The following is a 15,247-nucleotide window of genomic DNA, read 5'->3' on the forward strand; positions in this document are numbered from 1 at the left end:
CTATATAAAGAAAAAGTGAAACTAACTATATTCAAGTTACTGTTATATTCACTGAGTAAAACAACTTAGAAAATGTGTATTTTCCTCTAATATTCCTTAGTCTGTATCTTTTTATTGTTACTTATAATAAGAAGGGTTACCAATTTCCAGATAAAAGCATTATTTTTGATGGTTTTCTGTTTTGTCAAAAGCCTACTTTTTTGAGAAAATGTATCAATTCGAGAATTATCAACCAAATACTTACCATTGGGGTTTTTTTAAATCTACCATAGCCACAATATTATTCCAACAGTCAGTTCGTGCCAAAAGCACACTGATACACCCACACACAAAAAGCAAAAAACCCTCACATATTTTCACTTCACACCTTAAGTGAACCTCACTCATTCAGTGGTTGCTTCATTCCAGTACTTCTCCATAGCAGCCCAGGAATTTTTCTTTCTCTGAAGAACCTCACTCAAAATGCATACTATGTCAAATTTATTTTCTTTTTCTGAATGAAGTGTTTTTCAAAAATTCTTTTTTTTATTTAATTTACATTTTATCTTGGAAGTTTCCTTGCACATTACTACAGAACTCTACCACTGGATCAGTCATCATATAAATAGAAATGGAAGCCCAAAGAAGAGTGCCCAAGCTGCTACTTTTGTCCCATCAGTATGATACGTGAAAAGGGTATTATATTTTTTTAAATTTACATTAACAGTTTGAATTATTGCTATTACACAGTAAAAGAATCCTTCAATTAGCAGATCACATGATAACAAAGTAATAGTGACCCCATTATTTTATGAACAAATGACCCAAAGGGAGTGGCTCCTGTCTCATGCTCAGGTACAGAGAAAATAACTGAATGAGTTTTGGGGTTGTGGGTTTTTGTTTGTTTTGGTTTTGGGTGTTTTTTTTTACATGCCAGCATGTAACACTATACAAACCAATATATGCTACTGATTTGTTAGAGATCAGCAGAAAAGCTGTATAAGCAAGATGTCTGCTGAAGAGACACTGCAGCAGAAGCCAGGGAAGACTGGCAGGGGCATACGGACTGAAAATCCAATGTTCAGCCAGGGAAACAGGCACCCACAGAGAGGCTTCAGAGAAGAAATAAAGGGTCTTTACCAGTGAGGAGAAGAGGAAGGCTGCATGGAGTGAAAGGCTTGTTCAGGCAGGTCATTGGGGTTGCAAAGCTCAAAATCCAGCAATTACTAACTAGGAATGGAAGTAAATGAAATAACACTCAAATCTGTGTTTCTGAAGAAAACTACTGAGGTATTGAAACAGAAATACATTTTAGACACATAGAAACACACACAAAAAAAATCAAACTAAAGAAAAGGCCAACACACAGTCTAAGTATCATGCAGGTAACACACCCAGCAACGGAGTTGCACAAGTAGGTCAGATATGCAGCAGCAAGAATTGCTGAGCATGGGAGAATCTTGGTAGAGAAGGCAGTAAGGACAAAAATTAATTGGCCAGCAATAAGAGAATGAAGCCTGGAAATGGTTAAAACAGGACAGAAAGATAAAAAGGCAAAACACTGCTTGAGCTATATAAAGAAAAATTAGTCTAATTCACCAACACATCCACCTGAACCATGACAAGGAAAGAAAACTGATGACACTTGACTAAGAAACAGCTTTCACTCCCTTTCCACTTGGAGGAAAAACCAAGCGAATGCTCTACTGCTGCCAAACAAGCAGTGTCTGATCAGAAATGCTGACCTGCCAGCAACAGCTCTGAGCCCAGAGGGCCCTGACACACCCCGGAGACCCTAGGCTCCATCACACGGCATTTACACCCTCATGGCTCCATTTAAACCATCCAAGTAACTAACAGAGGTGCAAACCTGACTTCTTTTTTCACCTAGCCTTTGGCTGAGCACCTCAGTGCAATGTGGAACACATGCAGTTCACGTTTAATAAGATGAGGAGCATAAAACCCCCGGCTGCTGCAGCACTACAGGTTTCATAGAGACACTCTGGCTGAGCTGTGTGAACAGCACCAAACACTGCAGCCAGCCAGCTGACAGCTCAGATAAACGCTCTTCATAGCAGAGCTGCACACATAGCAGAAGTGTGTCTTAGTTTGCATTTCTCCCATTCCATACAGCCAACATGACATTCAACAAGTTTGACTCCTTAGGTAATGGGTGTACTTGATTGCTGATGTTTAATGCAGTTCAGATTCTTACTATAAACCTTCTACCCACTTCAATTTTCCTTAGGGCTCCTTCTGGCTGTAAACTAACAGATAACAACATCTGGACAATACCATCACGTAATGTCATATTTTCACTCAGGAATTACTTTAATTTCCTCAGTCACTACACACCATATTTCCTCTGAATCTGTTACCGTGAAGCAACCAAAACAAACTAGTGGTGATCAAAAAATGGTAGGATGCACCCATGCTGGTTTGTATCACTCTCACAGCTGAAGACCAGGCAACAAGACTTAGTTATTCTGTCATCTAGTGCAAATATTCAGTCCTTTCGTTATTGCAGTATCACATGTATTTTAAGACAGTATGTAACATACTTGCGAGCTATCCAAACACATACACAGTGCAATTTTAAACTACAGATCTATGGTAGAGGTCTATAAACTTCACCATCATCCTCTTTCCCCATAAAATAGAACACAGATGTGTTACACATACTGACATGTCACTTATCTCCCCACAATTTAATTAAGCAACTGTCAAGTTCACAAAGGAAATCACAAGGGATTTCCAAGACTGTCATTAACAACAGAAATATCAGGCCAGATCACAGCAGAGATCCAAGAAAGTTTAGCAAGCCTGCTAAGTAGGAAACCTGAAACTCTAACCCTAATTCAAAGAGGACACAGGTAAGTCCAATGTAAAGAGGTGAACCAGCTCCTCAGTTCTGCAAACAAGGAGATGCAAAGGCAAATAATTTGACCAGATGTACCAGGTCATCTTTGGCTAGTCCATCAGCCAGTGTTGCTCACAGAGGACTCATAATAGCATGGCCCAGGGCAGCTGTGGAAAAAGGGAAAGAGAATCCAGATGAAAGAAACACAGTATCTAGGATGTATCAGTCTCTCATTTGTAATAAAGTAAGAGGAAGGTACCATTGAGTGCCAGGGAGAGAACAGCAGCTGTCAACAGAAAAACCTTCACCGTATCTAAATCGTTGGGTTTTCTTTGTTTTCAACCAGATGCCCAAATCTTAAGACAGTAGTATGTAATTAAAATCTTGTGTTAAATGAAGATCATGTTCACAATATTCATATGTTACTGTTTTATTAATAGAAATAGTATTGGTGCATTCACTTAAGAGTTGGACTTGATGATCCTTGTGAGTCCTTTCCAGCTCGGAATATTCTGTGATTCTGTGTATTGGTGTTTCTAGGGCCGAACATTTTAGTCTAAAATTCAATCTCAGTAACAAGTAACACTGCCTCCTCTTGCTGAGGGAAGAAAATACCCTGGGCCAAATATGTAGTCTTTTAGTACAACCTCTTCTGAAATCATAGGCAGTGCTGTCCAAGCGGAGTCTCAGCCTTTGGGGAAATGCTGCTAAGCCTGGAGAGAGTGTTTCACAGGTGGACAGACCATCTCTGAGTAGGTAGTTGAAGACTGGCCTGAATCACCATCTAATAACTCTTTGGCTGCCTCTGGGAAATGAATATGACATCACAGCTCGGGATGTAGGGCCCTTCACAACAGCTATAATGGTTCGTAGAAGGATTTGTCAAGGGACAACTCCCAGCAGTGTAAGCAAACCTTCATATCACAGGTGGGGCATTTTTCACAGTCACATTTCTTTTCTGATTCTTACAGAGGATTTCTGTTTTCAGCAATGCCTATACAGCACTACCTGAGACACCTTGACTCATTAAAAAATTAAATAGGATAAAACATAAGTGTCAAAAAAAATTTAAAAATGGTTCAATGACCTTCTGTGGGGCTTCAATTGCTTGTGCTGTTATGCTCCCTACTTACTGCATTTTACAAAATCTGAAATTTTATATGTTTTGCCCTCTTGTATCTTTGCTTTTAAAACACGACACACTCTCTTAAAAAAAAAAAAAATCCAAAAAGGAAAATGGGACACTTTTTTGTATTAAAATTTTTAAAAAAAACCCAAACCCAAGCTACAGCAAACATACAGATAGATAGAAAGTAAATGTGTTCATATTTGAATTTTGTACTTCAAGCCACCTTTGATCAACTTGATTAGTAATCTTTTCAAAAAGATTTTATAGCTGGTGTACTTCAAGAACACAATTAAAGTAGATTAATCTGTTCTGCATTATGTGTTTCATAAAATTACTGTTCCTCTGATTAATTTTGCTAAAAAACACATGTAACTATCTACCATTTTTCTCATTGATAAAACAAGCTTGTGACACAGCTTCCAGTACTGGCCAAGCAACAGCATTGTGAATATCTAATAAATCAGCAAGCCCGATGATGCAATGTCATGTGAGCTAATACACACACTACTACACTTTTTATTCGTGGAAAAAAAAATAGCCCAATTCTCAGCTTACAGCACCGACTCAGCTACAATGGAAATCTACAGGTATCAGTATCTGTGAAATAATGCCATCAGCTAGTCAAAGCGACTGTAGCTGATCCATAAACCTTTCTCTACTGAAATCAGTAACAAAGTCTTATTCAAATTCAACAGTATGGCTTTGCATGGCTGAACTTCAGAGACACTGTAATAAACAGGACCCATCTGATTCCTGATCTGCAAAAGAGACTCACTTTGACCTTACCATGACTGCCATGAGCAGGCTGATGTCACTTCACCCCATAAATCCCCTTGCCTGGCGCTGTAGCTAAGCACTGCTGAACTCAGGTACCCTCTAGAAACACTGCGATGTTGTAATTAGCAGTGAGACTTCCAATGCATTCCCCAGCCAGATACAACAGTTGCTGTGGCCACTAGAGTAAAAGAATGTGAAAAGGGATTGGGGAAGAATGAAAAAGACAGGTAACGGCAGAGAAAACACGGTAAAAACTTATCTGTCTCATATTAAAAGAACGCAATAATCACCAGGAATCAGCTGAACTGTCAGATAAGTATTACAAGAAACAGTAGGTTTTTTAAAAGAAAAAAATTTCCATTAAATTGATTATTTCAGTGGAGAGGAGCAATGATACACAGAAGATATAAGCTTTCGCTTCTTGATGTCTAAATTACATTAGGTTTAGTTTTGTCTTTTTTTGAGAAATTATGTATTTAAGATTCTGTTCGCAGTGTACCAGTAATCTAAACCCTTCCTTTATTTTTTGGCAAAAGCTGTGCATCACTCACGTTCAGCTGTTAACTGTGAACTGTTCACGTCTTAGTGTTGTTTCAATGTTCCTATGGCAAGGCTAAACAGCATTTCTAAACCAATGATATCCCCAGGCCTGCACTGTAGTTTCTGAAGCACAGATTAAGCACAGTATTCTGCCCAACAAGCTCATCACTGTTAAGTAACTCATCAGAAAATAAAGAGGGAATTATCAAATGGGAATTGCCAAGTAATTAGTTCTCTGAAGCAGATGACATACAACTGTTAAAGGGAGGGGCTTCCCTGTTAGTCATATGTCAGAGTAGAGCCTACTAATCTGTAAATAAAAATGCAGTACATATGATTAGTGCCAAGGGGTTTCTAACAGCTAGTGGTACATGGAGAATAAAGTTACAACTTCTTGTACTGTAATAACCTACTAGGATTTTTTTTCTCTTGTATACAGTGAATTTTCAAACCATTCTGGATCTGCTTGTTGTCAGACTACTTTGGAAAAGCTATGAATGCAGCACAGTATCAAGTAGGGAATGTGCTCAGGGGCTACGGAAAAGGAGAAATGCCTTTACTATCATATACATTTGAAAATATCACTTTCTATTCAACTACTACACATGGCACTGAAAAGGAACTGCAGGAAGAAGAAAATATTCACAAGTACGAAATATCTGAGCACAGTAAGGGATTAGGCCTGTTAAGACTTTCTTTTAAGTAGCTGGCCTCACAGAAATGTTAAACATACAAAACTGCAATGGCCTTCATGCCTTTGGGTATCTGACAAACAAAAATATGGTAACAGTCACAACCACACTCCAATATGAGTGAGAAACACTTTAACATTTGTACTTTTTTACAGTGCAAGGTGTGACACAAAAAATCCTAAAGTCAGGTTTACAGCTAGTTCTAAATAAGTAATTGATGAGAAAATAAAGAAGCAATTATCAAATTTAGGGTTTGCCTCTATCACTGTCTTACTGTGAGAAACCCCTTAGTCAACACATTTAAATCCAGATGCTGCCACCTGGGCTAACTTTTGACCAAAACTATACCCCCGGTACAGAAGGCTAACTTTCACCCAAAACCATACCCAAAACCATGCCCAGGAGGGGGCACACACACAGACTCAGGCATATACACAACTTCATGTCACATCTAGTCACCTCACCACTTTTCGGCCCCCAGGACACAGAAGCTCTCCAACTCTCTCATACTTACAATAACATCCAAAAGCCTACACTTTGAAAGTAATGCTAACAAGTTGCAGAGCATGGGACAGCAAGTTTCTTATTCCATTTGATACACCTTCTTAAAACACCAAGATGGAAGGTGAATCAAACCTCAGATTGTGGCTTGTATCACATTATGAACATGTGTCTTGTATTTTCATGTAGACAGACCACTACACACAACTGCATTTACCCTTTGGGCTGTGTATGAAACTTTCTATCAGTCAGACACCAGACCTTCAGTATCTGCTGAAGGAACAACAGAGCAAAAACATGAAAGGTTACAGCTGAGGTGAGGAGACCACAAAGCCTCACATCTCAATGCCTGCAGTCACAGCATTTCATTTAATTTACCTTTGAGTTACCCACACACAAAACAAACAATTTAAAAAAATAAAATTATTTCTAATTACTATCCTATTATACCTAGTTCACAGCTCCATTTCACCTGTGCTCTTAACATGCTAAAAATCTCCACTGCCTATCTTCTTTTAACCCTACAGCTACTGTAGACCTTCATAAACAGCATGAGAGGGAAGAAATAAAACCAGCTATGATAAAAGGACACTGAAATGATAACCAAAAAGCTACCATTGCACACAGTAATATAGAGACAGATTGGTTCTTTTTGTGGTCACTATTAAGTATTTTAAAAGGGCAGATTGTTGTCTGTTTACAGAGAGCGGTAGCCAGAAGCCTGCGTAAAACAGAAATTATGTCTTATGTACAAAATAAGCTACAATAGATAGTGTAGACATACTTATTGAAAATTCCGCCCCAAAAATTTTTTTACAAATGGGCTGCAGCTGTAAATTCAACCCAGCACTATAATATGATTCATAAATATCAAGTAACTTGACAGTGGAAAAGATTAAAAAGAACTCTTTAATTGTTAAAATGTCCAGTGTATCATGCAAAATCCACTCAAGACAACTGTTTCAAAGAAAGCATTGAGTCATTTGCCTACGTGGAAGGAGGCAGTGCATACTGTGAACAAATAACAATAGAGAGAATAACAAAACAAATAACAGTAGAGAAGGCTAAAACTAACTAAAAAAAAAAAAAAAAGCAAAGCTGTATCTATTTATTTTTATTTCATTTTATTTTTACTAAACCCCATTTTCTTATCCAGGCAAGATGCTTAGCAGGCTCTGGAAAAAATGCTGCTGCTTGATTTGGAAGGGTAAGCACACTGGAGCTCACACACGGCAGCGACATTACTCCCTGAAGCCACACAAATCCTCAGGTGAGTAAAGCCATGAACGCACATGTTATTAGTCTCAAGAACAGTTTCTGAGATCTCATTTTTGGATGTGTTCAAATGCATCCAATGTTCAGTCTCTCTGACAGACACCATGGTAATAACTCAGATCTGCCTGAAACAAGAGCAGAGCTGTCACCACCTTCACCCCAAAATAAATGCAAATGCCACAAAGACAACGGGCCTGAGTATGAGATATTCTGTCTCAAGCTGTAAATCTTACCTGTGGCTGCTCACTGCATGGTGCCAGGTCATGTTTCTTTCATGTGTTACTACTGTGAGCTCCTGCCTATTTCTCCCAGTGAGAGAGAACACTTGTAAGCAGGCAGTGTCTCAACAATTTTATCTCACTTATTTAGTTATACAGTGGGCCTGATTTTGATTGCTCCATAGAGAAGATGAGAACTAAATAATGAGGTCAACAGAAATACCCCAAATTCAGTGACTAAAAAGTCCAACAAGAAAAGAAGCTAAACTAAATCTAATCTAAGATCCCCAAATACAACACTATACTTCAAGTTGAGCTGGTACAGAAAAAACAGCAGTTTATAACTATATTCCTGTCGTACCTCTGCACCAGACTTCACTGGGTTACATTTTTTATCCAAAATGTTTGCTTAACATCTAATATATTCTCTCTTCTGCAATTTCAGAAAATGTCAGATGCTAAAATATTCAAGGTGACTTAGCAATACATTGTGGGTAACACAATCTGATTATTCATAGGATTTGACCAATACGCTATAAACTATTATTTTTTCTAATTAAGAAATACAAGCCTTTCCTTGAGTAATCACCTCTTCAAATAAATACATTTTCATAGAACCCAAGCTTACCCTGAAAAAAAAATGAAAAGCTTTGTGGAAATGATAATGTCTTAACAAAAAGCTTCCTTCTATCTCCCAAGTCAATAGCTAGTCACTACTATAGCTGCTACCAAGCCAGTTTTCTTCCAAAACAGAAAGACGAAGTGTGTCAGTGCACAGGGCACTTTGTGTGGTTTTTCACTCTCAAGAAATTCTTATTGATCTGAAGAGATACAGTGGTTAAAATCTACCCTCACCATTCAAGATCATTTGTAAACCATAACAGACATGTCTTTGCACATAAGTACTTGCTTAGGCAACTTCCCTTTAAAACACAGCACCCTTCCCCACAGCCACAATAAAATGTAAATTATGGGCTGCATACTTTGCTATGACATACTGTATACATTAAAAAGTTATTCTGCAATGGAGACTTTCTGATCAGCCTCACATACATAAAATGCTACAGTAATTAAGTTTTCTGGTAGTAAATTTAAAAAAAAAAAAAAACACTTTGATTTTCTGCAAGTAATCACTATATTTAATTTTCTTTCATTTAAAGACACAAGCAATTTTATTATGACCCTTTATCTTTTTTTTTTTTAAAAGCATTAGCAGTATTGCCAATCCCAAGCACTTAAAAATCATAGAACAGGTCCAAAAAACTAGGCTGGCTTAATGACAATCAGATTAAAGAAATAAAATAAAAATTTATGTTCTTTTTATTGGCAGTACGATTGTTGAGTCTTGGGACTTGGTTTTTTAAAAGTATTCTCCATAACCACATGGGAAGAAGAGAGAGAGGAAAGGGTGAGTAGACATATATGTGCACTATTATAACCTGTCTGACTATGATATTTCAGGGAACAAAATCAGAAGAATTTAAAAGATTCCTCAAACCAGAATAAAAGACACCTAGACACATCAGTAGTGACTAGTCATCCTAGGAAGTATTCTTATGCCAGATAAAGTTTAATGCACAGGAGGAACTTGGGACAGTGGAAAAGGCAAGCAGGTGGCAAGCAACAGGAACCACTGAAAATGTTCATAAAAGTGCAGGAAGGATTTATATAATTTTACACATGGCATTTTACAACAAAAATCAAAGTCTGTCAACTTTTCCGTTCATACTATCATCTTTTAGTAACCCAATATGCTCTGATCTGAGGTGAGCATAACACCACTCATCTGGAACCCACTTGTCCTGTAAGTCACTGAACTGAGTCACTAGAGTTAATGGAATTTTTCTGAGTAGAGTTTCTCAAGGACCTCTACTGCCAGGCAAGGGAAGTACAAATGTATCACGGGTAGGTAATCACACAGACAGCAGGAAGGTGTGCACGCTTCTTAAAGCCCAGAGCAGACAGTGTATACTTGTTATAGGAAAATAAAAGCATTGCATTCTCACCTTATTGGCAGTGCATAACTGTATGGTGAAGACAAAAATGAAGGTGGTCACTGTCCTACGGGGTCAAGAATAAATTCACAGCTTGTATTGCTTGCCCATCTGGTTTGGCCCACGATGTGACTGTTGATCCAGGAGTTGAAGAGATGGAGACCAAAATAAGAAGAAACAAAAGCACAGTTAAGAGTCAGGCAATTTACAACATGCTAAGACATTCCAGTGAAGACTGAGAGAGGCTGCATTTGCTATTACTCAAGCACAAATAAACTATAGATTTAATCCTGCAGACAGAGCACATACAGTAGAGAGTAGAGCCCATTTATTCAAACTGAGTGCTCTTTTCCTAAATGTGATCTTAATGAGGTGAAGAATCATAAGCGAGTTGAGATGACTGCCTTCACTGCCAAGAGAACATATTTTATTTGAGAAGCAGCCGCATCCTGAAAACATACTGCTGCAACTGCTACTATTAGGTGAAAAATAATCACCTTTTGGACCGTGACTTTATCTTGTACACTATTTTGTCATTAATGGTGGCATGCTAGAGTCGATGCCTACTACTGCAAAGTCCCAAATAATATAAACAAAGCAAAACTCTACCAATGTGATTTTTTTTTAAATTTCTGTTATTTTGCTCAGTAAAATTATAAAGAACCAGCACTGAATTTCTGCTGACATCACGTATTAAACAAAATACATTTGGGTTTTTCACTTGGAATCTCACCAAATATTTTTATCACTCTTGGTACAATAAAAGGATTTAGTGGGACCATTTCTCCCTCACTGAGAAGCATTTCTGTTGTTTCAGTTATGAGCATACTTACTAGTTCCTATTTATGGAAGGATTTATATGCATATTTAACTCTAGATGGGTTCTTCAATCAATTCTTATTCAGCAAAACTCTTACTAGGACATGTACTAAAGTAACTTTGCAGACTGGGACCAATGAATGCATACAGATCTGCACATGTTGTACAACCACCTCAGACTACAGCCTTATGAGGAAAAAAACCCACGAAGAATTACATTCTCAATACATGCACTGAGATCAGAAAAGAATTATGGTCATCAATCTGGTTTTTGTCTTTTTGCAAAAGTCAGGAGTCTACAAAGTTTCTTACATTTTAAAATATTAGTCATGCATCACCTCAGTCAAACCAGAGTAAAAATCTTAAACTTTCTTATATAAAGAATGTGAACCACTGAATAAAACTCCAAAATACAGTGCCTTCATCCAAATACCTATTTATTTATTTATCACACTTGCATAAAAGTAAAATGAAAGGATGAGGTCAGGATTTTCACTTTGCAAAGCTTAGGTTATTGAAGTCATCAGAATATAGCATGTCAGTTCTTCGCAATGAAATATTTACCTGTACCAAGCCTGCCATACTTTGGTTTCTTGTGCTAATCATGTTTTTATCTGTTACCGTAGAGTTGGTTACAGCAGTCTCAGAAGATAACTACAACTAAATCTGTTATCTGCACTCCCTGTATTGTACACACCATACCCGTACGGTTCTCCAAAACAGGCAGATCATTCACAGCCTGCATGCTTATAGCTGAGGCTGTCACACAGCCTGACTTCTCTCAAGCAGCATCAGAGTGAGCTGCCTCACATGCTGGAGTAGGTTTGCAGCCAACCAGTGCTTTCAGACCACCTATGCAATTCTGACACGCATTTCCTTTACAGCCTGTCATACTTCTTTATTGCATTTCTCCTTCAATTAGTACACCAAAACAAAAGAAGTGCATTGTATGAACAATGACGATGATAATCCTGACTGCCACTTACTAAGATGTGCTGCTAAGCTTCAGCAAGGGGAAAATTAGGGCTTGATTTTGTTTTACTAGCTATGTTACTAAAACAATTGTTTTTAAATTCTAACGTTGAAATCCTTAGTTGATTTTCAGGTGACTGCATCCAAGTGTCTATTTTCTTAATTAATGGGAAACTAGGCCACTGGATCTATTATATAAAAAATGTTGTTAAGTGAAATTCCAGGCCTCTTGTAAATGTCTTTTAAAACAAGACTATTTTTCTCAACTTTTCTAAATAAATTCAAGCAGGCCAGAAAGGCAAAGAAGAAAAGTTGCACTGTTTATTTTCAAAAAGTCTTTTAACTATGTATATGCGGCCTTTTTGAAAGCAATTACTTTCTAACACTCTTAGTCACACAGGTAATTTGTCTTACAATAAAATATGTATAAGCAGCATGCGGCACACAAAGGCTCACACTACAGGAGTCATCCTGCCCGCGACTATTCCACTTTCTCCAGCCAGTCCTCCTAACAAGCTCTTCTATTTCAAGCCACCTCCTCAGTATGGAAGCCCAAACAGAAGCGGACACACCGAGCAGAGGATATTCTCTCCTAACCAGAAGGGCAAGTTAGCTGAGGCACTGAAAAGCTGCACTTTGGGTGCAGAAAACTGCCCGCAAACGCCCTTTCCCCTTGTCCCTCTGAGAAGAAACACCTCTGTTCAGCAAGCAGGCTGCGACCTGCAAACTCATCACACCAAACCCAAGACCACCAGCTGCCTGTTACCACAAAGCTGAACCACCAACAGGCATTTTTCATTACCTCCTCCTTCAGCTCCAATGTTTTAGCACCAGAGAGATTAAAATATCTATTTTAGAGCTATTTCTAGATTGCTTTATGCTCCAGCCTGGTACTTACAAATGCTCAGGAGCTGTGGGTGCTGATGATTTCTCATCACTGAGACACAAAATCCTCCAGGCCAAGTTCAATACTAGTGTAAGTCCACACAAGATTAGTGACTGGAAAGGGTGTTACCCACTTCTACAGACACTTAATGCAGCTTCTTAATCAGGCAAAAATCCTATTTAAGCCCACAGTGCTTTTTGCCATGAAAAGTAATATAGAGAAAATAACAGTGATACGCACCAGATCACTTTCTGAGCTTGGTTACTCTACTACATGCCTGGATTAAGTCCAATAAACGGAGTTATTCTAGATATACACCCATGTAAGTGGCTCACAATCCCGTCCCCTGGAGTCGCTCCAGATTTATGACATTAGAACACAGTGCCAAATTTGGTGCTTTTAAAAAATTATACCTACGTTTGTGGAAAAGTGACTTAAAAGAGTGATGTTTAAACACTGAGAATGAAGACAAATATACATTGCTTGATGAAACATGTTTTTAAGAGCAGCATGCAGTTCGAAGGTAATTCTTTGCATATTCTTTCAAGGTATTATAAACTGCGGCAAAAAGTCTCCTGCTCTGTGGCTATAATATTTTGATGAGCACAAACACAAAAAAATTAAAATGAAAGAAATACTACTACTGGAAATGAAGTGTTTGCTGAGGAGAAAAATTGTTTTTAGTAGCATATACTTAGGATTTTATCAAGAGAAACTGCAGTCAGCTTTAACCTAGAACACAGAACCTTGCTAAGAACTATGACAAGGCTTAGCAAACCTAGAGTGACAACAGTGATATCAAGTATCACTGATTTTCATTTTACCAGGCAGAGGGTGTAAAGTACAGTACACGAGTGAAGAATAACAAACCTGTGGCCTAAAATGTGAATGCTGGAATGGGAACTGTTCCAAACAACATGACAGCCACCAAACAGTTAATCCAGACAAACAGGAGGGAAAAAAAAAAAAAAAAAAAAAAGGAAAACTCTGAAGAAACTTTTATGCAAGCTTTTATAAGCCAAAAGCATTTTTACGAAGTACCCCACCTTCGTTAATTTGCTAGTAATACATGCAAGTGGAGCTGACGATTTGGCTAACCTGCTAAGCGTGCCATGTACGGTCCCATCTGCCTGACACTACCGCAGGCAAAGAACACTCTTCCCAAGAAGTTCAGCCATTAGGAACCCACCACTGGCATCCTTCAATTTTCAGCAAGCCCGAAGCGGTGCCCACGGCACACACAGAGCTGGCGGTAGCCCTCCGGGTCGCCTGCCAGCCACACACACACACCTGGCTGGACGGTGAATACGGTGAATCCCGTCTGTTACCATGGCAGCCTGATCTAATTACATGACTGATCAGGGCTGGAGTAAGCACACTGAAAGCCTGCACCGCTGACATGTCGCTACATGATGAGAGAGACAGACAGACAGACAGCCGAACACGAAGGAAAACCTATCGACCTCTGCCTTATGTAAAAAGTGAGATTACAGCCACCCTTTCAAAATAACTGCTGTCTGTAAAATATCGGGCCGGTTTTATGAACAAATTAGGTGCAATAACGTACAATTACTACTATTATCTCACATCACAAAAATAACTACAGCATAATATTTTCACTGGCCATTCTCAATTTCCCTCTCCCCCATTCATAACCCTTGCTCCTTATGATAAAATTGCACCGTCTCCATCACCCAGAACAGAAATAGATTAACACGAAGCCGGGATTTTCCTTTAGGGGAAGGCTTCATTCGAAACTGAAATTAAAAGTCCTTGACTTCTCGGTGTGTCAGCACAGTAACTCACTATTCCTGACCATATCCGACGCGTAAAGTAACCATTACTGCATGAAATACATAACCATGAGTGTTAAAGGTTAAAGTGTAATCTGTGTTACAAAATATGAATTTCTTTACCATATGAAAGGGAAAAGGTCTCCAGCAAAGGTCATCTACCTGCACACCCCTGCCAATCTGTACACAGAAATCATTTGTAAAGAGGAAGGTTTTACATACACGGATTTCTTTGTCTGGGCATAACAGGAATGCTTAAAATTTTTCCCCAATTCTATCTGAAGTTTGGGCTCACGGGGGAGAGATGCTGCTCGGAGGAGTCCCTATTACACAGCATACGGTAAACAAAATAAAAATAGCCTGTCGCTCTCGTTGTCTACACAGTGCATTATATAACGGGCTTCCGACTTGTTTTCTTTTCTATTATTACTCTTCAGTAATTCCTCCTCTTCAATAATATGTAAATCGCTCCCAATTCTGTCATTTTATTATTACAGCTATTACTATTACAGTAGGAGCTAATGCTTTTCCAGCACGCTTTAATTTAGACTTTAATATTCTCAGGAATCGCATTGACGGATTCAGCACCCACAACCGTACACGGGGTCATTTATTTGTTTTTCTGCCAGTAAATTAGGATGCCATAGGAATAAAAAAAGATAACATTGAAAAAAAATAATTTAAAAAAAAGCCGAACCACCACCAACCAACCCCAAACTCCCGCAACCGAACCACCCCCACCCGACCCAAGCAAACCCGGAGGTGGCGGGGCATCGGTGAGCGGCAGGAGGGCAGCGGCGAGCTGAGCCCCG

General features: G+C 38.7%; 1 protein-coding gene across 1 annotated transcript in view; it reads right to left on the bottom strand.

Moving 5' to 3' along the window:
• The window catches only part of ATXN1 (ataxin 1), a 290,966-nt gene that overhangs the window by 210,096 nt on the left and 65,623 nt on the right, over nt 1-15,247 (bottom strand). Inside the window, exon 7 of the mRNA XM_018077640.1 lies at nt 9,978-10,097. The gene's annotated coding sequence lies outside the window, so the exon portion shown is untranslated. The remainder of the gene's footprint in view (nt 1-9,977; nt 10,098-15,247) is intronic.

Source organism: Manacus vitellinus, unplaced genomic scaffold, assembly GCF_001715985.3.
Source record: "Manacus vitellinus isolate BGI_N305 unplaced genomic scaffold, ASM171598v3 scaffold_39_pilon, whole genome shotgun sequence".
Lineage (NCBI taxonomy): Eukaryota > Metazoa > Chordata > Aves > Passeriformes > Pipridae > Manacus > Manacus vitellinus.